The 26,973-nt window shown below is 43.1% G+C and overlaps 1 protein-coding gene and 1 long non-coding RNA gene across 2 annotated transcripts in view; one reads left to right on the top strand and one right to left on the bottom strand.

Annotated features, from left to right (window-relative positions):
* Positions 1-26,973, top strand: part of EOMES (eomesodermin) — a 112,725-nt gene that overhangs the window by 19,976 nt on the left and 65,776 nt on the right. The window lies entirely within an intron of this gene.
* Positions 9,356-25,003, bottom strand: LOC143820506 (uncharacterized). Its single transcript, XR_013225374.1, has 3 exons — positions 24,959-25,003; positions 9,844-9,966; positions 9,356-9,680 (listed from the first exon to the last, which is right to left on the bottom strand). It is a non-coding gene; the product is annotated as an uncharacterized LOC143820506 (long non-coding RNA).

The following is a 26,973-nucleotide window of genomic DNA, read 5'->3' as shown; positions in this document are numbered from 1 at the left end:
CTTGTGGGAATATCTGATAAAATGTATATATGCAATAAAATGGGCCAGAGGTTTAGTTTTTTGCATATTGTACTTTTTTGCATTTTTGATATGTCAATATAATACTAATGAATCACCAATCTGGAAGGAAAAAAAAACACCAAACAGTCCTACAGTGGGGAAGCCCCATTGCTGCTGTTGTCCTGCCCCTAGTGAGCCAAGAGACCAGGAACCACCTGGAAATCCCTGCACCCTCCTGGCTCCTTCCAATGAGCTGGAGTCACTGCAGGGGCCCTACTGAAATCCTGGACCCGCAGAGGTCTCCGCAGACCCTTGAGACCAAAGCAGGATCATGGCACAGATGAAGGAACACATGATGGGAGCTGCCTGTTTTCAGTCTCTCCCAGAAAGAAGGTGATGCTTGGTAGTTCTCGACCAGGGCATGGAACTTTAATCAGGTTGTCCACCTTTTTATAGCCTGGATGCTTGATCAGCTCCAATAAGTCTTGCTGTTGTTGCCTTGGCTTCTGCTTGCTTAGTGCCCATTTTTCTCCATACCCTGTTTGATGCCTGTTTTGCCTGCCTGATGCTGACCTGCTTGCTCACCTTGACTCCTGCTGCCACCTGTCCACCTGCCGTGATTCCAGTCTGCCTGCCTGCCTCTGAAAGACTGTTGCTTTCCAACTACAAAACAAGACAGTGTGGCACTATGTGGGAAGATGTTACAGAAGAAGGACACTGTTAAAACACAGTCGTTATCTTGACAAAAGGAACTTTGACACTTGAAACCTTAAAGTCTAAAAATCTAGTCCAGAACATGGTACTGGATTCAACTCTAGCACTGTTAAACACAGCCATTTGTACGATAATAATAATATTAAAAGTGTATTATTGTCAGTACAATGTCTCAAATATAATATGTAAGGTAGATGTTCCATGTTCAAATTATCTGATATATAACTATATAGAAATGAGAGCAATAGCTGTCTGAGAGACATGCTTCCTTTGCAAGAGTATGATTAGCAAGTGGCATCCTTCCCCTGATGTGTGCACACCTGGTTGAATGTACAAGAAAGAAAGAGTAACCCTGACCTATTGCTTGCCAGTTTTTTTTTTTAAAGGCTAGTTGATTTCTCTAGCTGGGGCATAAGCACAGAGCTAATATTGCTGCTATCGTGGCAGAAGACGTGTGGATAAAATAGTTATGACAAGCAGTTTTACCACTGCTTCGAAATGCTAGTATATTTGTGAACACATTTTAAATTCATAGAAAGTTGAGGTTGGAAGCTGAGGTCACACATCAGGTTAACTGCTGAAGGAAAACTCCAAACAGTATCTGGTGTCAAATCCAAGACAAGTGTCAGAGAACATCTGTGTAGGGAAAGAAGCAAGAAAGGGCACTTTGGTGAGTGGGAAACTGAGAAGGAGAAAGTGTGACAAAGGAATAAATCCATGGGAGACTCACAAGGTATCAAATGGTTAAATGGATACCTGCAAGGTGCCAACTCAGCACTTAACAGGCATTGACTTAGAAATAGATCCTCTGATTTCACTTGCATTTTGACATGCAGTATGATGGTACCAGAGCATCTACTGTTGCATCGTGTGTGAGGCTGCAGGTGAAGGTCCTTACTGCTGTGCTGCATACCTATTCCAATTGCATTTTAGTACTGCGTTATCAAATATTCAGTGTGTGGATGATGCTGAAACTTAGGGTGGCTTTAAGATGGAGTGCAGGAGAGCCATGTACTACCTACCTCCCATCCACCCTTTTCAGTTATGTGCTGCACTACAACAGCACAATGGTACAACAACTGCAACTTTATTTTTATAGCCTAGCCTTCCTGGTTGGCTCAGAGAAGGGAACAACAGGATAATGGTATGCTCCACACAGCTGTGAATGCACAGGTACAGATAGGTGATCAACCAGTGTTTGTATTAAATGTCATTATGAGAAATGAAAATGTGAACTGGTGAATGAAAGGGCTATGCAAAAAGCAAATTATGAATCCAGTGATGCAAGTGTCAGTATAGTCCTAAGCACAGCTGACACACTTCTAAGCCATTAACTAAATTCATTTTATTATTTAATTAATTTTATTTCATAAAATAACAGGATCTCTGGCCCTAAAGAAGCCCGCCTAGCCTCAACCAGGGCCAGAGCCTTCTCTGTCCTGGCCCCCACCTGGTGGAATGAGCTCCCAGAGGAGATCAGGGCCCTGATGGAGCTAAAGCAGTTCTGCAGGGCCTGCAGAAGGGAGCTCTTTCGCCAGGCATTTGGTTGAGACCAGGTAACCAGCAACATCTACAGGGCCCCTGCTCGCTCCCTCCCTCCCTCCCAGAAATCCATCCATGCATTCTGCTCCTGGACCTGTTTGCATTGTTATAGTTTGCACCTATGTTACAGTTTAATGTTAATATTATTATTGTTATATCAAAGTTGTTATGTAAACTAAGTTCTACGTTTTATGTAAACCATCCTGAGCCTCAGGGGAGGGCAAGTATATAAACAAACAAACAAATAAATGCAGAATAAGATCACAACTTACAGAACGGGATATAAAATTAAAAACTCTCAATACAAAATACCGATATAACATTCTAATACAACGTCATCTAACAGACCCATATCAGATTATAGTAGGTACTACTCACCCTAGTTCATACATATAAACCTCCCATACATTAGTCTCCATCAAATTTATCCTATCTCCTCCTCAAGAACCATTGTCGCAAGCAGTTTTCTCATTCTCGAGATTCTCTAGCACCACATCTCCTCTAAAGTCTCCAGATCCTTATCGTTTTGCATGTAAATAAATTTAATCAATAGATATGTTTTGTTAATGTTATTAAAGCAAGATTAACATAGGAGATTTCTTTCCCTTCTAAAATTTATTCTTGGTAATGTCAGCCTATGGAGTATTAGCTAAACCATTAACTCCAACGGGCTTAGAAGGATATAGCTTTGCTTAGGTTGGCACTGCCAATTGTCTTTTCATGGTTCAATTCCATGTTTGCATTGTTCAGCAGGTGGCAGTTGAAGCAACATTTGGACATGTTGTCTTGGGAAGGCTGAACTGTGGGAGCTAGAGTTGTGATTAATCGGGAAACCTTACCCAATTGCAGCTTGACAAGTGGCCAGGTGACAGGGAGCTGAACCAGAGAAAGCAGTGGGTGACTTCAGCACTCTGGCAGCATATGGAATTCAGGACCCCAGAAAGTCCACATAAAGCAATCGTGATATATGAAATGCCATGTCATTGTCTACTAGCTGGACAAAAAGTTACAGTAGACAGCAGAGGAAGCTAGGGAGGTACAAAACTGTCCTGGGGTGGGACCGAGAAGGAAAAATGTATAGGAGTGTATGTGTTTTTATAATCTTATCAACAGTGATTTTGTTTCTGGATCATTTTTAGAAACCTCATGTGCCAGGGAGCTCTGTCAGTAGGAACTTCAGCCTTAGTTGTGTTTAAAGGATGCATGCAGGACTGATGCTTCATATTTGGTTACTTGGTTAAGAAATGGACATTTTTAAGATGGGTAGGCCAAATTATTCTTTTTCTTTTCCCTCAAGAACTGATGGTGCCATTCTAAGTAGGTCTACTCAGAAACCAAATCATGTCTATTAAATGGGGTTTAAGGGTTGCACCATTAGTCACTTGAATGATTATTTAATTAAAATATGTCTTTCTGCTGGGGCTCCAGGAGACCTATGAATCTAGGTTACAAAATGCAATAAAACCTCACATTCCCTCTCCTAGCATACAAAATATAATACATAATCTAGCATACAAAATATAATAAAACCTCAAACTCCCTCTCCTTCAGAAAATTAAACCCCAAGTTAAACTTCTCACAAATCATTTCATATATTTTCCTTATTTTGGAAATAGACATAGTAGACATAGTCTACTGTCCATAGCAGTTGAAAAAAGCCTCTATGGCTGGAGTAGAGAAATGCAGATGTTATGTTACTTTCCTGCCATCAAGGGAAAACAGACTGACACTTCATAACGTTTGGACAAAAATGTCAGAGTCCACTGGAAATAATGAACCCTGACAGTTCTAGAGTTAATACAAGAACTATTGGGCCTGTAAATTTCAATTAGGCCTGACAGCAATAGGGCTTAATGTGACATTTATGTGAAGTGGTAGGTTGGTAGCTTTCCTTCACACTTCCAAAGACAAGGATCTCAGTTTTTTGAAAATAGGGTTCATCCACAGTCCTCTGCTGTTTTGGTATGGATCAACATAAACGCATGGGACAAAATGTCTATGGTACGTGAGACCAGAATTAGTCATTGAGCTATGTATTTATGCTGATCAGTACATAAGGTATTTTTCAGAGATCCCATTGACCTCTGCTGCCCTTCATTCTGAAAGGGGGTGGGGAATGTTTAGTAACTTTCATAAAGCAGCCCATTAGAGTGGTTTTATACCTAGGGAATTCAATGGGGTATAATACTATACAATCAACATCTCCCCGACATCTATTTTTTCTAAAGGAATGAACTGGAGGGTTCCCAAGTTCTACCTGGAGGTTGGCATCCCTGTTTATACCTCTAGTTGCTTCCTGATCATGTAGGTATTGAGAGGACAAATATACAAACCAGCGTTTCAAAAATATTGCTGTTTCCTTTATAAAGTTGCCATTGAAAAAACTGGATATGTGGAAAAACAGTTCATACAATGTACTTCTTTCTAACTCCTTCTCCCAGTTCCAGTACAGGCTGAGAGGAATCCCATGGAGACCATTTTGCCTGTGGCCCAGTGGGGCAGCAATGCGCAACCATTTAAAATAGAGGTGTCAAATCATTGGTTACAAGGGCCAGATATCTGGAGAGCTACAGTTTGGCCACTCCTGAACTAGAGTATTAGTGGTAATAGGACAAAAAGGGTCTGGGTTACACCACCTCCCAGTCTAGTTATTTCCCAATATCTAAAAATAGAATAAATGGGGGAAATTGGGGGTATCATATACAGTAGGTGGGCCAAAGCTCAGTCTTGACACTACCACCCTGAATAATAAGAGATGTAAGGATATGCATGTATCCAAAAAGATAGATTTCCAAGTCAACAATTGGATAACAGCAGCATGATGGGGGCAGAGGTGGACTAGGAGGCAAAAACGGTGCTGGAAAAGGCCACACCATAGTCAACCCTGGTCCCAAACAGTGGGAGGAGCATAATCAAATGTAAGGGGGAAAGGAAAGGACATTCTGCCACAGCTTCCATCCATCTTAGTCCCACCTGCGCTGTTCCTGGTGGCAATGGCTCCTGCAAAGCAGAGACCACAAGCTTGCTCTGGCAGCTCATATTCCCCTTGCATGGGGCCTACTGGCTCCTTTGAGGCCGGTGGAGGTGGCTCACATCTACTCCCTCAGCTTTTTTTTGGAGGGGGCACCAGACAGTGGCTATTGGCGTTATTTGCACAAGACTGTCCCAGGGTCAGGGCAGCAGCTCTCTAGGCCATGAGCCCACTGAGCCTTTCCCCCTTGGCAGGAGTAGTTTAAGGGCTTGCGGGGCCCATAGCATCAGAACCAGTTTAAGGATTTGCAGGGCCCTAGTAGAGTACAATTTTTCCAGGAGCAGCTAGACTGGGGGCAGAGGGACCCCCCACAGTGGAATGGGGTGTCACTCTGAGTGCCCTTAAAGAGAGAAAAGGGGGGTAGGAGAGATGCTATGGCTCTGATTCATGGGGGTGAAGGTACTGTGCAGGGTCCCTGGAAGTGCAGGGCCCGTAGCATGTGTTATATATGCTACGTGGATAAACCAGCCCTGCCCCCTGGCCTTAGATAAATGCCCTATGAAGGGAACAAACTACAGCCTGTTCTAGGTAGCTTAGCTGAAATCACATGGGCTGGAAAAAGTAGAATAAGGTGGAAACACTCTTAAAAATCAGCCTTCCTGCATGGCCAGCAGTTGGTTCAGAAACTTGATAGAATTGAATTTACATCTGCCAGAGGGGCTGAAAAGCACTTTTTAAGTGGCATGTGCGAATTCATTCTAAGAATGTCGCTTCAGCACTGGTCAGAAGCCTATAGAGAACTGATCCAGCATATATTAACACATTTGTACAAGTGTTCTGCTCTCTCTATTTTGAAAGTCATTACAGTGTCATTTGCTTAGAATTTCCAGTAAAACATGTGGAAATTCCAAAGTACAATGAGGATTTTCATCATGTTCCAAAGTGATTTGGGTATATAACTCTGATTTAGATTAGCCAGTGGATATAAGTTGTTTGTTCCTTTGACCATATATCTTATAAACTTAAAGTGGTTGTTTACATAATGATGGCTGGAGGCAGAGCAGGATAGAACTGAGACAAATCATATGAAGGGCACGGCTGGGCAGACCCTGAGCACTTTGCGTTTGGAATAAAAGTTGGAAAGGACGATTGAAGACAACAGATGAAATTAATGATTAGATCTGCTATTTATTTATAGCATTTGAACAAAACCCCTGAATTATTAATCACATTCAAGAATGAAAGGACTGTTTCTAAGAGTGTACTAGTGGTATATTAAAATATAACTTCATTTGTTTCTTTTTCCCCATGATATGTTAGCAAAATCCCCACCAAGAGGACAACATGAGCACCAATTCTCAATCAAAAGACACACGGTTCAATTCTTAAATCAATGTGTCAAAACCCCATCCACATTCCTTTGATCAAGCGCTTTCCTCAACATTTTTTATCCCAAGGAGTAGCCAAAATAGGATTTCAGGGTATTAAAATAGAATCAAAGATTTACAAGAGTACAAAATCCAATAAAATATTCCCAACACAGTAGCAGAAGAATGAGTTACCAATTTGAGAAAATCAGATCAGAACAATAATTGTCTCAACATTTGTATCCTGATAATTTAGAAATGTGGTGGCCATGGAAGATGGAAGATGGGAAGTGGCATGACTTCCCCGGGAAAAGCGTTTCCAAGAATCTGAAAGGCTTATTCCATCTTGTATATTTTTAATACCTGAACTTAAATCTATTTGTGGAGATAAAATTTAAAATCTCCTCCTGTTAAATGCTAAGCCAGCGGTTCTCAACCTGAGGGTCAGGACTCCTTTGGGGGTTGAACAGGGGTCACGGCAGGATGAGCAGCTTGGCCGGGGGGGGGGGGGAGCCTGCCACTGTTGCTGCTCCTCCTGCAGGCACCTGCACTTAGCCGCCAGCCCCTCCAGCAGAGCCTCCAGCGCAGTGCAGTCTCCCGCCAGGCGCTCCAGGGGGCGGCACAGCTCAGTGGGACAAGAGGCAAAACTGAACTGAGAAACCCCGGAAAAACCCAATTTGTATACAATCATGAATAATGGATCTTCATGCCATTGGTCAGTTCCCATTTAATTTCTGTGAAAGAACACTTGCATAATGTTATGGCTGGGGGTCACCACGACATGAGGAACTGTATTAAAGGGTCGCGGCATTAGGAAGGTTGAGAACCACTGTGCTAAGTAATCTCTTTTTTAAACTTCAAAACCCAAGGAGAAGGGGGGAAAAAATGTTCCGTATCATTAGGCTCATCAAATCTCAGAGAAAGAACTTCATCCAAGAGCAGACCCACTATGATGCCAAACAAACTGCTGGGTAAGCAAGACACATGGTTTCTCGAAATCTCCCACCCTCCCTTGCTACAAATACTTCTCTGCTCTGAGCCTCTCTCATCAACCGGCAGCACAGTGATGGATGTGAACCCTTCTCTGACACTATTCAATCCTGTTTTTTTTCCCCAAGCCCATCCTGCATGAAAGAGACATTTTCCAGCACCTCTGTTCTCGGAGGTGCCTCCAGCGAAGCCCTGCACATGAACCATTCCAAATCTGGGCTGACCTTAACGAAGGAGGAGCAGACATACTTCACTCATAGCACTCAGCGAGCAATCAGACTGCATCCCAGTGACATTCATCGCAGCTGCTGGCCACGGCCTTTAATTCATCTGGTATTTAACCAGGGTGAAAGGCCCTCTGGCTATATCATGTTTGTTGGTGTTAGATGAACCCAGCTCATTTTTTGCTCACTAAAGTTCAGGATTTAACACCAACCCAGGATTTTCAGGCACTTTGATGCCTGCACAAAACACTTGTCTTTCCCTTGTCCTTTCTTCTGCTTTGTTTTCTCCATCTCAATTTAAAAAGCACATGCATGCACCCTACCACCACCTCCGATATTACAACTATGGCACATTAAAGCTGCAGCGCACCAGTAAAATAATTAGGGCCGGCAATTATAAGAATCTTCCCAGCTTCTCCAGATTAAATGTTGTGAAAGACATGAGTGTGCTTTTCCAGCACGGTAGGGCAATAAGTGAGTGTGAATATGTCTGGTTTTCTATGAAACATGAGTACTAATGGCTGCATGTGCTTGGAATTGACAAGCAATGGGGACCTCAGTTGGAACAGTAATTGTTTCCAATCTAAGCATGCTTGTAAGAAATGATCAAAGGTAAATGTATGTTTAAGGCCCACAGATTTCATTGGGGAACTCTGCTGTGTGCTTAATATTCTCCCACTGAAACTTATGAAAATACTTGCCTACAATTGAAGATTGAGCACTGTAGCATGGATCATAAAAGCTCTGTGAATACAAAGGAACTTACAGAGAGGGGCTTCTCTGCCTCCTGAGGTCCCTGAAATTATTTTCCTGGAGGCAGGTGGGATCCACATTGACAGCAAAAAAGGTAGAGCGAACACATGAAGTTGCCTTATCGGACCCTTGGTCTGTCAAGGTCCGTATTATTGACTCAGAGTGGCAGTAGCTGTCCATGGTCTCAGGCAATCTTTCATATCGCATTTTGCCAGAGTCTTTAACTAGAACTGCTGGGGACTAAACCCGGGGCCTTCCAAACACCAAACTGATTCTCTACCACTGATCCATGGCTCCTTCCCCTCTTCTGTAGTGAGAGGGGGAATCGGCAGGAATTACCCTGCCATCATGCAAAGCAGGAGAGACGATTCAAGCAAGACACTGTAATCTAATGAGAATAACTTTTGTTGATCTGTGTTTGAGTGGGTGTGTAGACATTCATAGTATCAAAGAAATACAATCACAAATGCATACGTGTGTATGACTGTAATTCCTAGATGTTTATCAGAAGCTGGTTTCTGCAATGCATATCTTCCTATGTTGTCTGCCTTGAAAGATTATCTGCTTGATACATTTTTATCATCCTGAAAACCCTGCTGTCTTGATCTGGGGAACAGTCATTCCATTTTAATTTGCCATGCAAAAAAAATATTATAACCTATATCCATTCCAATCTCTTAACCAGAATCTTTGGTTGGCAAATGATAGGGTCTTGAAGAATGCCTTATCAGACCAATAATTGACAATGTTTGTATTGAGATAATTTTTACTCAAATGTTTGTACAAAGCTTGTGCTCTCAGAATAAAGTCTTTAAAAACATCTGTATATGGAAAAAGTGATCCCGGTTTTCTAAATAGGACAGGGCTGTAGTAATTAAAGTAGGTAGGCTGTAGTAATTAAAGACAGTGTTTTGTTTAAAAAAAGAAAAAAAACTTCTTCCTTTGTTTTCTGAACAATCACTTTCTCTGCAAAACATTTGGACAATATTTGTTTAATTTATAACCCAGTGGTTTCAGAAGTCCCAGACGTAGCTCTGTGCTGCCATTTGTTTTGATCATTCCACATTGCAAGCATTCTTGCTCCTTTCAGGGTGACAGTCCTGGGATCCAGATGCCAACCTGTGGAAGAAGGATTCAGAGACACAGCATCTGGCTCCATGTACAAGTCCAAAGGCAGCTGGTAGCGTTGGTGGCTGTGGCATTGCCTCTGGCTCTAACATGTGGAAGAGTTAGTCACTTGGAGCCTCTTTCTCTCCTGACTGCTGCCTTATTCTAAACATACCTTTCAATCAGGGTCTGTTTGACTTCTTCATTAACTTTCTAAGCAAAATTCTTCCAGCTTCCACTTCGTAGTTTTCTTCCATTTCAACACACTGATGTTCAAGTCCAGTTTGGTCATTATATCCTGTAGGGAAACAGGGATTGTGTGAGATATATGGATTGGGTAGATTTCCTGTACGTGGAAGTATTGACAGTGTTGCCATCAGGATCTAGAATGCAAAACTGGAGAAAGCTGCTGGAGAAAGGCAGCGTGTAATTTTGAAAATGGATAAATAAAAATAAACACTTGGGATTTCTCCACTATTATATTTCATACTATCTAGCAAGCATGTGACCTGAGATTATTTTTAAAAACTAGTAATCTCACCAGTAATTAAATAAAGGGTACAAAATATATGATTTTAAAAAATCTATATTTAATATTAGGGCATTTGAACTAAAATCAAGTTCTGTTAATAAATATACATAATTGGATTTTAGACCTGTTAGTCTTATGCTTGAACATTTGAGGCTGCTAATGTACAAACAGAAAGATAGACTGCATTTCATGTTATAACTTTATGATATATTATAAATTAACAAATGTAAGCTTATACCTAGGATGGAAGTTAAGATAAATTGTATAACAGAGGCAAACGGTTTCAAAGTCAGACTACAGTTCAAAGTAATATGGTCAGCTCAAAGAATCAATACCTGTAGGTTTATTCATTCATTTTAGTAGACTTTTACCCCACCAGTCCCACCTAAAGCTGGGCTCAAGCTGGTTTACAAAGAATAAAAAAAAAAAAAACCTCAAGTATTAAAACTCCACTCCGACCCATAGTTAAACATAAGTACAATAACAATACAAATATTAAAAGCCCATTCCCACCTAACCTACCCAGTATGAGGACAATCTAAAAGAAGTGAAGCATCAGAGTCATCAATGAGGGGTTAGAGAGCCAGGAAGAGATAAAAGCCTACGAGGGCAATATTCCTTCTCCCTTGAATGCCCAACAGAACATGATATTTTACAGGTCCTGCAGAACTACAGAAAATATGTCAAGGCTTGAACCTCCATTGGAAGCGCATTCCAGAGGGTCAGGGCTGGGACTGAAAATGCCTTGGCCCTTGTTGATGACAATCAGGAATGCTTTGGGCTGGGAATCTCCAAAGGTTGGACCACTGGGAGCGTGACACACTCTTTGGGGTATATGGGAAGATGTGATCTCACAGGTACAATGGTCCCAGGCCACATAAGGCCTTAAATGTCAAAACTAAAACCTTGAGCACATTCTGGTACTCCACTAGTAGCCAGTGCAAGTGGCAGAGTCCTGGGTAAATGTGTGCATGGCAATGGGTCCCAGTCAGAACCTGCATCAGCTGTAATCATAGAATCATAGTTGGAAATGACCTCAAGGGTCATTTAGTCCAACCTCTTGCACAATGCAGGAATTCACAATTACCTGCCTACTCACAGTGACCCCCAATTCCAGGATTGTTGGCAACTAAACTGGGTATAATCCATCTGAGGTACCTAGTAAGTTTGTTGTAATTAGTAGGAGCAAGCATTAAAGCCAAACTAGTAAGTATTAAGTATGGTGTATGTTACCAAAAATAATATAAAACAAAATTATTACTTGGAACAACTGAATCTCACAATCATAAATGTGGGCAGCTGTATGAGTTAGCAGACTGTGTCCAGTTACAGTCTCCAGGCTTATTTTATCTGGACATAGTACCTACCTAGATAATGGCTCCATTATCTAAGAAAAATCTAGTGAGAGTCCAACTATCACAGGGTATGTAGAACACATGGTCTTGGCCCTCACCCTCTCTGACACACACACAAACACATTCCTTCCCCCTCTCCTCTTGCCTCTCCCACCTACCTCTCCTTCTTGGTCCCTCCCCCCTCAATCATTCCTGCCTATAACACCTTTCCCTCACACTCCCCCTTGCCTCTCCCACCTACCTCCTTCCTGGTCCCTCCCCTTCCCTTTCTCACACACACACACCCTCCCCCTCCCTCTCCTTACCTGTCACAGCAGGAGCCCTGTGGAGAGCAGGCCAGGCTTGGAAATGGGGTACCACTGCCAGTACTGCTCTGAGGCCCAGGGCTGGGCCTTGGAGTGCTAATGACGGTGCCTGCACGTCTCTCCACTTCCCCCGCCTGCCCTGCTCTGCAGAGGGTGGGATCAACTTGAGAATCAGGGCATCTCTGCCAGCAGAACTCCAAGGCTTTACCCTGGGCCCCGGAGCTCTGCTGGCAGCCGCCGCCATCTACTGGCATGCTCCCCAAGGCAGGACAATGGATGTCATGTCCATTACCATTTCCATTTGAGGGACTGCACTAGTAGATGTGTTCTACACCAAAAATATAGATCACAGTTTTGAGGACTGCTAATATAGGCAAAATTCACACTTCTCTTTAACAACTGGCTGGCCATAAGCAACCAATGCTTATGATGTTCTACACTTTGTGTTGGCCAGTGATATACCACAGGAATCTGGGTGAATATCTGTGATTCAATTAAACTAGTACTAATTGACCTTCCTGTGTGCACCATAAAATAGAAGTTTAAATTTAGCAGAATCACATTGGCATTCTTTCCCATTAAGTCCATTAGTGGTACATGGATTTGCAAACCTTATTTATTGGTGTTCTTATCTGGGGATCCTAAAATACTGGCCAGCTCAACTCACATCCTGTTCGCTAGTCATGAACAGTTATTCACTGACCAGTTTGACTGTTCATTACCTGCTAGTGCCTGTTCAGCAAACTGTTTCACTGGATTCCTTCCTAACAATGCAGTAGAACCTAGATTGTTTTTCACACATGCACGTTCTCACACAGCCCAATGGAGTGGTACTGTGCCCTGTCCTTGCTGCGTAACTGCTCCATTCAGCAGGCCGGTATTTAGATAAGCAGTTAAATAAGTCACAAATCATATAAATTAGCTGTGCTTTGAGAAAGTCCTACCCTTCAGTGTTCATCTAAGTACCCCCTTGTGAGGCTAATGTTGGCCAATCAGTTTGATTCTGCAGGGTCTTTGCACAGGCACAATTTTGCAAAACCCCAAGGAAAACCGGTTGAACAGGTTATTCAGCATGAACCCAATAGGCTGGCAGATGGGCTCACCTCTGAGAGATACATTCAGACATGGCAAGTTTGACTATTAATCACATTTGCAGCATCCCTACTGTCATCCAGGGCATATCAGATGCACCTGTCTCTGGCTTCTCTTGGGTGTTTACTCCTAGAGCTGGAAAACCCATTCTGATTTAATGAAGCACACTACAAACTAAGCTACACTGTAAAGATATGGCAGTAGTTAAATGCTGGGGGTCGGGCAGGGTTACATCATCTCTTTGCTAAGTTAAAACCCTGGGAAAACTCTTAAGAGATGTTAAATTTTAGTCGGCATCATAATTCTTGCATGGTTTCTTATAAGGGATGGTATATCAAGAATCCCCCCCACACACACACACACACAATGGTATGTTTGAATTCACAGTCTATTAATATCCCATCTATTCAGCTATTAATTCACTGGCAGGCCTTAGGTATTTCTGCTTATGGGAGAGTTATCATGCTGACCAATGTTCCAAGGATTACTGAAACAATGCTTGTGATATTTTGTGGAGAAAAATTGCATTCTTGTTTTCATTTGATTACAATAAGAGGCATGCCTCCCTCAACCTTGGTTATAATGCCTGAGCAGCAATAACTAGTATTCCCAAACCATTTATTTATTAGGGTTGCCCTTCCACATAAATTCATGAGGCAGCATAGAAGGTAAAGCTGCAAAAACATAAATAAATCCAATTTAAACCTTAAAAAGAGAGAAAGTTGATTGCAGAAACTGATGCTCCTATGTTTGTATTCAATTTTCAGACTTAACTGGCCAGCATTTGAAGTAAGAATAGATGAATGTGCCCTTGAGCAGATTCACAACACATTTCCTTCACTACTACCAAGAAATTACGGAGTCTCTACACATTGACACATAAGGGAAGATCAGCGAGGGATTGTTCAGTCAACCTTGGCATATCTTTTTCTCTAAAAAAACCCCACCCCTCTACCAATGCCGTTCTGTGTTGTGGCTGCCACTAATGTCCTACTCTCTTCCCCCCCTGCTTTTGATGTTGTATAGTAAGCGGTTCTACAATTCCTTATGACCGCTCCCTCCATTTCCCCCTTCCTCCTTTCTGCACAGGGATAATCAGCTTTGCCACACTGCACTGAGCCCCTTTACTAGAGAAGAGTTTGAGGTAGCTATGTGGGCTCCTTTCCATTAGAGACACCAAGCTGAGATATGAACCCAATTCGCGGGAGGCCAGCCCTGAATTCCCTGAAGTGAAAGTCTAGTCCTTTTACTGCCAAGCTGCTTCTTTCAGTATTTAATCAACTGCTGAATTCTCTGAAGTGAAAAAATGCACATTTTTGTCATCAATGACTTGCTGGCGCTGGCTGCTTCTCACAACCAGCAAGGTCTATGAAACTAGTATTTATTAAGGATGACTGATTTCTCACACTTATTCTGTTTCTATCTGAGACTGCCAAGTTGGTCCACCTGGGCCTCAGAACTGAGATATCACATTTCCCACGTCTCATGCCTTTCCTCTCTATTTGGCCTGCATTATTTATTATGGAGTGGAAGGCTCCTGGGTATGTTTGTCGACTGGGGTCAGGGCTGCTTTGGTCTCCCCTCTATGAGAGCCAGGATTGAAAGGCAACTGCACCAGTCAGTCTGTGGAATGGATCAGCCCATCGCTTGGCAATTCCAAGGGAACGGACGGGGAACTTGAAGTGCTGCGGTGATCTCCAAACAGAGAATTGCACTTTTCGTTTTGTGGTCCACAGTGGCCAGAGTGACCTTATAGGTTTCCAGCTCAAACAAAACACGGCTTGCATAGTGCTCCAAGGTGAATTTCCCTTCTTTCAACAGAATATGTGGTGTCTGAGAGTAGACTGAACTGATGGGATATTTCCCTTCAGGAATCAGGATCTCCACTCTTTTATCTGAGGGCCAAACAGAACATGCTGCTGGGAATCCATGGTCTTCTCCTCCATTTGTGAAATTCATGATAAGATCCCCGTGGATGCAATTTAACTGCAAAAGTGTCCTAAGGAGAGGCTGTATGGATTAAAGCTGCTGCACTGGGGGAACAGGCTAATTGCCTACCTCTGTGCTCCTTGCCCTATCAAAAATACCTCCTTGAGCAGCTTTAAACATTGGGGAGGAAAAGATTTTGCTTGTCATTTTCCCTTACCTTGGCTTAAAGAAGGTCGAAAGGAACATATCTGTTTGGGGCTAAGAGCTCAGCTGCCTTTACCCCGAGCCCTGATCAGGATAGAGGCACAGACCTTTGCCTACAGCAGCTTTTTACTATTGAATTAGTGTTGCATGTAGTCTGCCCCCTGTGATTGCAGCAGATGGCCTCACACATTGGAGGAGGAAATGTTTAGTGAGTCTCTCTGTGCTTTGGAATACAAGGGGGAGCAGTGACAGACCATACTCTAAAACAGGCCAAAACGTGGTCATTAGAAATATCAGAAAGCTTACATTACCTCCTACTTGAAACACCCCTCACTACAGCCAGAATCGGTTGAAGCTATTTCTGTTCCCCAGAGCAAGGTACAATCCTGAAATCTCTGAGTGCCACCAACAGCCACCGGAAACCCTGCAGTGTATATCAACCCTTTGCATTGCGCTGCTGTAGTCACGAGGGAAAGAAAGAAAGAAAGAAAAAAAGAAAGAAAGAAAGAAAGAAAGAAATACACATCAACATTTGTATGTTCTCTTTTGCCTAACATCTGGTATCCTCCAACAAAATCAAATCTTTAAAGCTTCCAGAAGAAATGAAAGACCAGATGACAAGTGAAGAAGTGCTGAGAGAAAGCCTTCATGAAAAATAAAAGGAAAGGAAGTTTAAATGCAGGGTCTAATACAGTCTACCCTCCAAAGCAGCCATTTTTTCCAGGTGAATTGATCTTGGTCGTTTAGGGATAAATTGTAATAGTGAGAGATCTCTAGGTGCCATCTGGAGGTTGGCAAGCCTGTCTACCATACAGATGGATTTCACTTAAAAGCTTTCTAAAAGGCAACAAAAGTTATGAGAGAAAGAGAAGGTAGAAGGATTCTATGGTGATCACCATTCCTATTTTCAAAAATTTCCATTTTACCATGAGTGTTTTTTGGACTAGAGTCCACTTCCTCAGATACTTATATTTATGTTTCCTTGGCTCTGTTTTAAAATCATCTTCAAGAGGAAGGGAAACTAGGATTGGAACTATATCACTGAGTTAGCTATTTCATGGCATGAGAGAAGGTCGCTTATATCCTATCCCAATGCCATTTAAAGTCTTGTTGCTCCGCTGGGACCTAACCATCCACGATTGATACAGATCAAGAACTGGAAGCTTTGTGGCCATCGCATGGGAGATTGTTTGATGGCTTCAGATGGCTCTTGTTAACCGAAGTGGACAAACTGCTGGGATCAGTGAGAGCGACCACTTGCCCCTTAGACCCCTGTCTGTCCTGGCTGCTCAAATTGGGTGAAAGTCAGATAGGTGGTCCCCTGAGGGAGATTGTGAACCTCTTCTTGAGATCTGGAGAGTTCCCCAAAGGGCTTAAGGAGGGAGCGGTTCATCCTCTCCTGAAAAAGCCATCTCTAGACCTGTTGGAACCGTCAACTACTGCCTGGTCTCACATTTAGAGCTTCTGGGGAAGGTAGTAGAGCTGGCCGCGGTGGACCAGCTCCTGGAATTTTTGGAGGAAATTTTGGCTCTAGATCCATACCAGTTTAGCTTCTGTCCTGGCCATGGGGTGGAGACTGTGCTGATTGCTCTGACAGATGACATCTGGCACCAGCTGGATCAGGGTGATTCGGCCATCCTGGTACTTTTAGACCTGTTGGCCACATTTGATGTGGTCGATCACAAGCTATTGACCTTGCCATGACTGGTATTAGGGGGACTGCACTGAAATGGCTAGTCTCCTTTCTCCATAATCGGAAGCAGAGGGTGGCAGTGGGGGAAGATTTATCGGATCCCTTGGCCCTTTCTTGTGGGGTGCCTCAGGGGCCCCACACTTTTCAACATCTATATATCTCCTTTAGCCCAGCCCGTCCGGAGTTTTGTGATGGGAAGCCAATATGCGGTGGATACCCAGCTCTATCTACACTGCCTACCGGTCTGCTTCCAGGTCAAGTTCAGGGTTCTGGTTTTAATCTTCAGGACTATACGCTGCCTGGATTTTACCTATTTGAGGGACTGCTTGTTGTTATTGTTGTTGTTATTGTTGTTAATATTTTTATCCCGCCACTCCCACGAAGGCTCGTGGCGGCTAATAATAAGCATAAAACCCCCCATAAAACCCATGAAACAATTTAAAACAGTCAAAAACCAACCAATCAACCTTAAAACTCTCCAGTACTCAGCGGCAAAGCAACCCATTTCTAACCACTCATAAACTTCAGGGTGGACAGAGGGGCTGATCTTTCTTCTTTAATCCATCAAATCTTCCGCGCGCCGGCCTCATCCATAAACCTGGTGGAAGAGCTCCGTCTTGCAGGCCCTGCAGAATGCAGAAAGTTCCCGCAGGGCCTGTAGCTCTCCCAGGAGCTCATTCCACCAGGTGGGGGCCAGACACACTTGTCTGCTTATGCCCCCCGCAGTGCTCTCCATTCTGCGGTTAGGAATCTGTTGGTTCTCCCGGGGCCCCAGGCTATCCAACTGTCCTCAGCCAGGGCCAGGGCCTTTTTGACCTTGTCCCAATCTGGTGGAATGAGCTCCCGGAAGAGTTGAGTGCCCTGACAGAGCTGTCTAGGTTCCGCAGGGCCTACAAGATGGATCTCTTCCACAAGGTGTTTGGTTGAGGCCAGGGGTGGCTTACCAGGGTTTTGATTGGGAGAGGGGGTCCCACCCTATCTGAACATTCCAGGATTATAATTAAGATCTAATAACATTCTGGCTGGAATCAGCAGAGTTGGGTTGGGAAGATTACTGTCCACCATCTTAATTACTGGATATTATCTCTAATGTTATTGCTGTTTTCAATGGCATTTTATGGGGTATATTGTTTTTATGTTTTTATTCTATAAGCTGCCCTGAGGCGACATTGTCATGAGAGGCGGGGTATAAATTTAAAAATAAATAAATAATCTTATTAGCATTCAGCTGGAGTCTTATAAAAGCAGCTCAGGAGACCTCCTTGCAGAATCTCTACACCAATTTCCCAGTTTGCTGTGACTTTTCCGTGTACACGTTCCCAGTCCAAATATCCTACAAGCTTTCCTGCAAATGTGCATTGAGCCAAGCAGAATTATTACCTCCTAACCGGTAAAATAATGCCTGTCCAGAAGTTTCATTCATCCCACATGTTTCCCAGTCCAAGCCTTTGAAAAAGACAAAAAGATGCAGGAGGCTGGAGTTAGTTCCTTACGTTGGAATATGCGAGATCTGAGCAGAATATAAAGGGTGTCCTGCAGGGGGCACTGGAGGAAATGTATATTTAGCATAGATAGCGTTGCAACTTCCTGATGATTTTCAAATTATCTCCTCCAGTGTCCTGATTGGCTCAACAGGAGACTTCCTGCTTTTTGAGCATAAAGAATGACTGCAGACAACAGCTGGCTAGTTGATCTCTCTCTTTTGATATGTAATTATTTATCTTCATAAACACTTTTATTCTTTAAGTAGCCTGATTCTCCCCTCTCTCTGCATATTCAAACTCTGCCAAAATCTTATTCCTTATTCATTCCCAACTTTAGCCTCCTAAAAAGCTTAAGGGCCAGGTTGCAGTGCTGGCTTTAGGACAGCACTTAAGCCTGCCAGTACACTAAAATTCCCCTTGCTTTATAGAAAGCGCTCCAGGAGTGGCCCTTTCTATGGACTAGGTAGCAGTCTGAAAGTTGACAAGGCTAGAAACCCTTCTCACCCAGAATGCAAAATGCGAATGAACCCCATTTGGAAATAATGTTCTTAATTAAAAGTAGCATTTTTAAAAAGACTGTTGGCAGTGGCTATGGGGCACAAGTGAAGAGATGACTCTTGACAGTAGATGATTGGGACTGGGATGGAGGAGACTGCCAACCTGTCTCAGTCCTGCTTTGCTAATCAAATCGAGCACTTTCATTCTTAGCAGAGAGCTAAGCACATGAGGCTTGGGTGGAAGGCTCTCATTATCACCCATAAAATAAATTGGGCTTGCTTGTGTCAGGAAAATGTGGTGGTTTTGCTGGCACAGACATGCGCCAGTCCCACACAAACAGGGCTCTCTGATGTCTTGCATTTGCAGGGTGGGGGGTGGGGGGTGGGGGCAAGAAGCACCAGTTCTAGCTCCCTTAATGTAGACAAGAGCCTGCACCAGACATGATTAGGGAGATCTGATTGCTGAGCACCCTCTGGCTTCAAGTAATGGGCTGTGTTAAGACAGCTCCTTTCAAAGATAGGCTGAGGATCCTAAAGGACATCGACTTAATCCCATCAGCGACTTCAACATTGCCTGTTTGCTTTTCCCTTCATATAGGAGTGTAGCAGCAACTGATTATCCTTTCTTTTCTTCCCAATCAAAGATCTTGTATCCTTTTCTTTGCCCTGAGCCTTTTCCTTCAGACAGCCTCATTGTCTTTATTGGATTAGCCCCCCCCCCATTTGTTTACTCATGACTCTTCCCACCACTTGACCTTCCCTCACTTCTCCAACATTTAGCAAGTTAAGTAGTTGATAATGATGTCTACTGTCTGGGACCCTCTCCCTGGCTTTCCAAGCAAAGAGAATGGCCGAAGGAGGAGGTGGCTTTCCAAAGGGCTGACTTCATAATAATTTCTGTTGCTGTTATTCAATAGATGCAATACCAGTGTTCTCCACTAGTATATGCAATACCAGTGATCTCCACAGTATATGCCTTTACGATAACATTTATTGTATGTAGCCAAAGGCCATTACAAAACACAATTAAAACAATATGGCACAAATATAAACAAATAAAACAATATTTCTCCAATATTGTGTACCTAAAAATGTAAACATGGACTACTAAGTTACAATAAAAGAGATAAAATGGTGTATCAAGGTGGAGGCTCCTGTAAAAATGCATTAGCTCGAATCTTCCTGGCAGCCAGAGCAAAAAGTGCCACCCTATAAGAGATATAGGGGTCGACATCTGATAACAGATAGGTGACTTTGTTAAAATCAGAAATAGGGTGAGAGTTTGGTAATAGCTTGGCAAGGAATTTGCCCCTGGGTTCGGAGTACAGGGGACAAGCCAAGACATAGTGGGGCAGGTCCTCCACAGATGGATTTCCACATATGCACAGGCGTTGGGCTGTGGGTATTCGGAGATATCGCCCAGAGAGCATGGCTGATGGCATCATTTCAAACCGCAAAGATGTTAGGGCCATTCTAAGATTACGTGTCGTTATATTTACTAAATATGATGCTCTGGAATGGTCTTTTTTAATTGTTTTATACCATGGGGCTGCTTGTGATAGCTGTATTGAAGAGTGGTCGATCAGAGAGTCAGCTTTGAACACCCAATCACGTAAATCAGAAATATTGGCTGATGTATGCAGTAAGTCATCTGGTATGGTATAGCGTGAAAGAATGGAGCTAAAAAAATCAGACCGAGTCCTGTCCTTGCTCAATAAGAGCTTAAAACTTTGATGGTTTAAAGAATCTAATTTGGTTGAGATGTCTTTCTTCCAAGATTTCAGAATAGCTAAGTGGGCACGGGCTTTGAGTGAGGGAAAACCAAGCTCTGCCCTCATCAGGGCTGCAGGGGACCCTTTTGGAAGAGCCAGGATACGTCTGAAGAAAAAGTTCTGAATGGGCTCCAAGCTATTGATTGTTTGTTCTTTCCAGCCCCAGATGTCAATGCCATATAGTAGGTGAGGAATGACCTTGGCTGCAAAGAGCTTTAGAGCTGGGTCAACTAGAAACCCTCCCCTGGTATAATAAAATCTCAGAATGGCTCCAATGATTTTTAGACCAGAGGCCTTTATAGTTGCAAGGTGGGCATTCCAGTTTAGGGTCTCACTGTAAGTGATCCCAAGATATTTAAATGTACTACACTGTTCTATAGGAATATTGTTTATACTCCAGATAAATTTTTTAGGTCTTTTCCTAAAAACCATAACTTTTGTTTTTGTGTAGTTAATGGAAAGGGACTCTTCCTTACAATAAGTACCCAAGTTGTTAAGTAGCTTTTTCAGACCAACTCTTGTAAGGGAAACCAGAACCATGTCATCTGCATAAAGCAGGATAGAGACCTTTTGCTGACCGACAGAAGGGGGTACAAATTCTGGGCCCGATAGTCTTTGAACTATATCGTTGATATAAATATTGAAAAGCAGAGGGGCTAGTACACACCCTTGCTTTACCCCTTTCCTTACTGCAATTTCATTAGTTAGAGAGCCTGAAGCACCTACCCTAATTTTTGTGTGGGTGCCTGAGTGCAGTTCATGCATCAGAAACAGTAGGCGTTTATCGATGTTAGTTTCCCTCAGCTTTGACCAGAGTCTGTCCCTATCAATGGAGTCAAAAGCTGTGGCTAAATCAATGAAAGCTGCGTATAAGGCTCTCGTAGGGCCTTCTATACTGGAGTAGACTAAGTAATGGAGGGTTTGGCAGTGGTCAGTGGTAGAATGGCCTCTTCTAAAACCTGCTTGGTGTGGGTGTAAGATATGGTTGTCAGCAGCCCAGTCCTCTAGTTTATGTAAGAGGAATTTTCCATAGAGTTTAGATGCGATATTTAGTAAACTAATGGGGCGGTAGTTTTGTGGGTCGGTCTTGTTGCCTTTTTTGTGGATAGGAACCACTATGCTCATCTTCCAGCCATTGGGAAAAATGCCTGATTCATTTATCTGGGTGAAGACCCTAGCTAAGACTGGGGCCCACCAGTTAGGGAACGCTTTAAATAAATCAGGTGGAATCAGATCTTCTCCAGGTGATTTATTGGAAGCTAGGGATGTAATAAGGCCTCTGACTTCAGCCTCTGTGACTGGGGGCCAAGCTGGTAAACTTAGAGAGTCAATGGAAATAGCCTGGGTGTTTGGTTCTGTATATGGTGGGGGAGGTGGCCAGGCTCCAAAGGTTTTCGAAAAGTGTGTAAACCAAGTGTTTCCAGATATTTGGGCTTCAACCTGTTGGGGTGATTTTGCAAGCCCGAAAGAAACAAGGTTCCAGAATTGAGACTCATTTTTCTCCTTTACTGCCAGATTTAGTTTGTTCCACATATGTTTAGCATAGTCAGCTTTCTTACTTTTGAGGAGACTCTTATATTGGGATCTTAATCTGATGAGCTCTAACATTCTGTTATCCTCTCTACTGCGACGGCTCAGCCTCATACATTTGACTAGCTTTTTCCTGAAGGTTTTGCATTCTTGGTCAAACCAGCCATTATTGGGGCAGGATAACAGCTTTAGAGGTTTATTGTTGATAAGCAGAGGTTTGATCAAGCTAATAATTTTGTCATAGTGTCCTATGGCGTCATGGCCAGGCTGTAAAAGGGCTGAATGCAGGGATTTAAGGTCATCACTCGTCAGAGCTTGAGCTATGTTGTTTTGTACCTGCTCTGACCATTTCAGCCTCCTATTGCCAGGAAATGTACCTTCAGCGAGTTCAGGAATTGGAGGTAAAAGAATGTTGCTATTATATTTAAGTAAGAGCTGTAGAGGGCAGTGATCACTTAAAGGAGAGTTACCTACTTCAAAAAAGACCACCTCTGTTAGTAAAGCAGGTGAAACTGCTATATAATCTATGGTGCTAGCATGACAGGAAGATAAAAATGTGAAGGAACCACCAGACTTATCAAACTTAGAGCCATGTAAGACATAAAGATTAAACAAGGATAGCAACTCCAATAATTTTAGACCAGGCTTATTAATTGTAGGGTCTTGTGAGACTCGTTCTAAAAGACATGTGTGCTCCGCGATTTGAGAGTTGACATCTGCCCTAGAGTCAGAGTGACCAGGGCCAATTCTGGCATTAAAATCACCACACATAATTATTTGGGCATTAGGAAACTGAGAAGAAAGGGTTTCCAGTGTGTGGGAAAGTTGGTCCCAAAGTTTCCCTTTATCCTGTGACAGTGAGAGTTTTGGAGGGAGATATACATTGATGCACAGGAGGTTGCCGAAATGTGGTCCCTTAATCAGTAATGCTTGGATGTAATTTGGGCAGCTGCTTTCCAGGGTCTGAACCTCTGCTATTAAGTCAACCGCTACAAGGACGGCCAGACCGCCACTGCCCCGGCCCTTACAATGGACTTTGATTGCCGGTGTGGCAAATGGCTGAAAACCCTGTAGAGCTACAGAGCTTACATCTTGGACCCAGGTTTCCTGTAAGAAAAGAATATCGTAACCACTTAAAAATTTTGAGAATTCAGGATCATAGAATTTGTTCTGCCATCCCCCCAAGTTCCAAGATAGTATCTTTAACAGTCAGTCCGAGTTTGAAATTTTATCTAATTCTCCCCTTGAATCTGAGAAGACACATCCATTTTTGGAGGGGAGTCCATGAGTAGAGGAGGACTGTTTCCGTGCAGATGGGCCGTTTTTCACAGGTTCACACTCCATTGGCTGGAAGATTGAAATTTCATCTCTGGAGCTCTGTATCTTATCAGGGAGTAACTTGGGCGGGGGGAAAACAGCTGGAGTGCTTGGTGATGTGGATGTTTGGTTGCAGTTTGTTGGTGGGGATAGGTTTTGAACTGCTGAGACTTCGTGAATTTTCAAAAGTTCCAACCTGAGACATTCTAGTCTGTTTGTGATGGCTAGACGTTCTGATGTTGGGAGGGTCGAAAAGGAGTTGATAAGGCCCTCTTCAAAGGAGTTTTCAAGGTGAAGATCTCCAGAACTTGAGAGTAGGCAGTCTGGTTGGCCAGGCCGTCTAGAAGGGTCCTGTTGTAATGTGTTATTTGATGTTTCCTCAGGAAGCTTTTCTGCTGGTATAGTGGTTTTCTGGCGAGGAGGATTTGAAAACAAAGCAGTTGTTACAGTATTAGTGAAGACTCGAATGGGGAAAACTCCTTTAGGACCCAGGATAGATTTCTGTCTTAGGAGTAGAGAAGGTATCCTTGGACTATTGAAGGTGAGCATAATTCTCTGTGCCTGATTTGCATAGTTAAGGAATTCTGTTGAGATTAGGTCTATAGGGAAGTGCCTCTCTATGATTAGGGTTCTCAGATGTTTGATAGCCAGGTGCTTAGAATTCCAAGGGGGGACCCACCCCTTGTACCGGCAGATGACCAGGCAGACTTTACATGGTTGTAGAATCAGGTGTTGGAGTTTTCTTTTGTCTTCTGACTGCCTTGTGTAAGGATTCTCACAGGTCCTTGTGGTTGAACCAGAAGGATAATAAGATGGCTGAGGGAGAGGCCCATTAGAGGCTAATTTGGACTCCCTCAGGGTGACTAGCCTTGAGACTGTCTGGGTAAGTTTTTCGAGTAGATAGCCATTCCTTTTCAACGCGCAGAAAATACTCTCCACTGTTCTTGCAGTCAGCTCCAAGAGTTCTCCTGCAAGGTTTTCTGTGCCTCCTTTACTGTCAGCTTCTAGGAGTGAATTGTTTGGATTTAAGTTTAGGTTTTCTTCAGTTTCTGCCAGAGGAGTAAAACGGTTCTTGGTGGGAATGCTAAATGTTGAGGCATTGCTGGTCACAAAGTAATCCCCTATTCTCGTCTGTTTTTGAGCTGGCAAATTTAAATCCTCTTCACACCTGCGTTTTACTCCCATTCCCATATGATGAGTGGCAGCAGAGATACTTGGACAATTAGTTAAAGGAACAGGTAAGCAGACAAGCAAAAAATTGCTCCAAGCTGAAAACAATTTTTTGTAACTTTGTAGTTCTGTAAAACAGTGGTTATTGAAGAAAAAAAAAAAATTCTCCCCCCTTTTATACTAAAGCTGCCTATTGGAGAGCTTGAAGTTAGGCTGCGATTTATGGCCCTCTGCTAAGGAGGCACTCCTTGATAAGCGCTGCTCTTCCGTGGTTGGTATAATTAACAAAATAAGATTGAGGAATGCCTTCAGTTCAGAGTAGCACAAGATAGCACAAGATAGCACACAGCCACAGACCTTCAGGAAACTTCAATTAGCAGAGTAAAATAACAGAATAAAATATAACTTGCGGAGCGGGATAGCCGGTGTTTCTATCTGGACGCCATCTTGCCGTCGTTCCACTCCAGTATATGCAATACCAGTGATCTCCACTAGTATTATTCAATAGATGCAATACCGGTTTTTTCCACTAGTATTATTCAATAGATGCAATACCTTGCTGCTAGGTAACTGGTATCTATTTTCAACAGAATGTCTGTGTTGCTCTGTTGTAGTAAAAAGAAGGGTGCACTTTAAAGGCATTAGTCTCGTGTGCCTGATGAAGTGAGCTCTCTGCCATGACAGTCTGCTAGTCTTTATTCCTGGATCTGCCCTGACTTGAATTATAGATCATCTCCAGACTAAAGAGATCAGTTTCCCTAGAAAAAATGGTTACTTTGGTGAGTGGACGCAATAGCTTTATACAACACTGAGGTCCCTTTCTGCTCCAAATCTTGCCGACTCCTGACTCCGTCCCCAATTCTCCAGGTATTTCCCAACCTACAGCTGGTCACCTCATGCAAGGGTTGTGGATAGACTTAGGTCTGACTCACAAAAGTATATGCTTAAATAAAATTGTGTTGGTATTTTAGATGCTGCTGAATACCTGTATTTTTTTAGTGCAGGTAGTTAGATGACTAAGTATCAGATGGCCAACTACATAGAGCAGCCTTTCTCAACTTTTTTACCATTGAGAAACCCCTGAAACATTCTTCAGGCTTCAAGAAACCCTGGAAGTGGCACGGTTGTGCAGAATATAGTTGGGAAGCATAGTTGTGTACACACCCACCTGGGGTCCCTCCCCTTCCCACCCCCTCCAGGCCCATCACTGGCCATTTTGGGAGGGGGTCGCAGTTTGACATGACCATATATGGTCATACCACTTGATAAATGTTTAACAATTTTTAAAAATATGTATTAAAATTAATTAACTCCCACCCACTCAGGAAAGCCTTCCAGAGCCATCAAGAAACTATAAGGTTTCACAAAACCCTGGTTGAGAAAGTCTGACATGGAGTAACAAAACCCAGCCTGCCACTTTATTAGATGCTTAAGGTAAAGGTAAAGGTATCCCCTGTGAAAGCACCAGGTCAGGTCTGACCCTTGGGGTGACGCCCTCTAGTGTTTTCATGGCAGACTCACTACGGGGTGGTTTGCCAGTGCCTTCCCCAGTCATTACCGTTTACCCCCCAGCAAGCTGGGTACTCATTTTACCAACCTCGGAAGGATGGAAGGCTGAGTCAACCTTGAGCCGGCTGCTGGGATTGAACTCCCAGCCTCATGATCAGAACACTTCAGACAGCATGTCTGCTGCCTTACCACTCTGCACCACAAGAGGCTCTTTTAGATGCTTAATGGGATGCTGTTTACCAGGTGATGCCATTTACCTCCAAACCATGCAACTCTTCAGCTTCTCATTTCCATTTCCATTTTTTAAGCCTCTAGTAAAGAGGTAGGCTATTTTTCTTTAGACCTGTTGGCAACTCTTTATCCAAGAGCAAGCATTTATGCCATTGTCATAACTTTACCTCTCCTATTTCCATTGATGTCCAGAATATGCTCATGGCTTAATTTCAGAAAGATGGTCCTCAATGTCATAATTCAACTGAACCTCAGGGGAGGGTGGAATACAAATGTAATAAACAAACAAATAAATAAATAACAGTACAGATCAGAAAGTAAAGGACTTCTGTGGACCCATCCACAGTGTTTCTTATTTCTTTATTATATTTCATTCACCCCTCTTAGTTTTGGTTTTAGTTTTAGGGGAACAGACCAGAATTAGTAAGACATAAGGGGAAGACCTGTAAGGACTTGAAAGGGGGGGGGGTAGTTTATTTACCCCTCCCTCAGTATTTCCTCTTTCCCTTCCCTGAAGGCCACTATAGCTTCTCCCTATTTTCCATTATGGGCACCATTATGGGCTGGTGGTCTCCCCTCAACCTGGGCTTGGCCAGCCCTGTGACAGCTGTATCCTACCTACCATGTGATAGTAGAAGAGCTGATTTTTATAGCCTGCTTTTCACTGCCTGACATAGTCTCAAAG

Source organism: Paroedura picta, chromosome 11, assembly GCF_049243985.1.
Source record: "Paroedura picta isolate Pp20150507F chromosome 11, Ppicta_v3.0, whole genome shotgun sequence".
Classification (NCBI taxonomy): domain Eukaryota; kingdom Metazoa; phylum Chordata; class Lepidosauria; order Squamata; family Gekkonidae; genus Paroedura; species Paroedura picta.
This window is presented reverse-complemented; position numbering and strand designations above follow the sequence as displayed.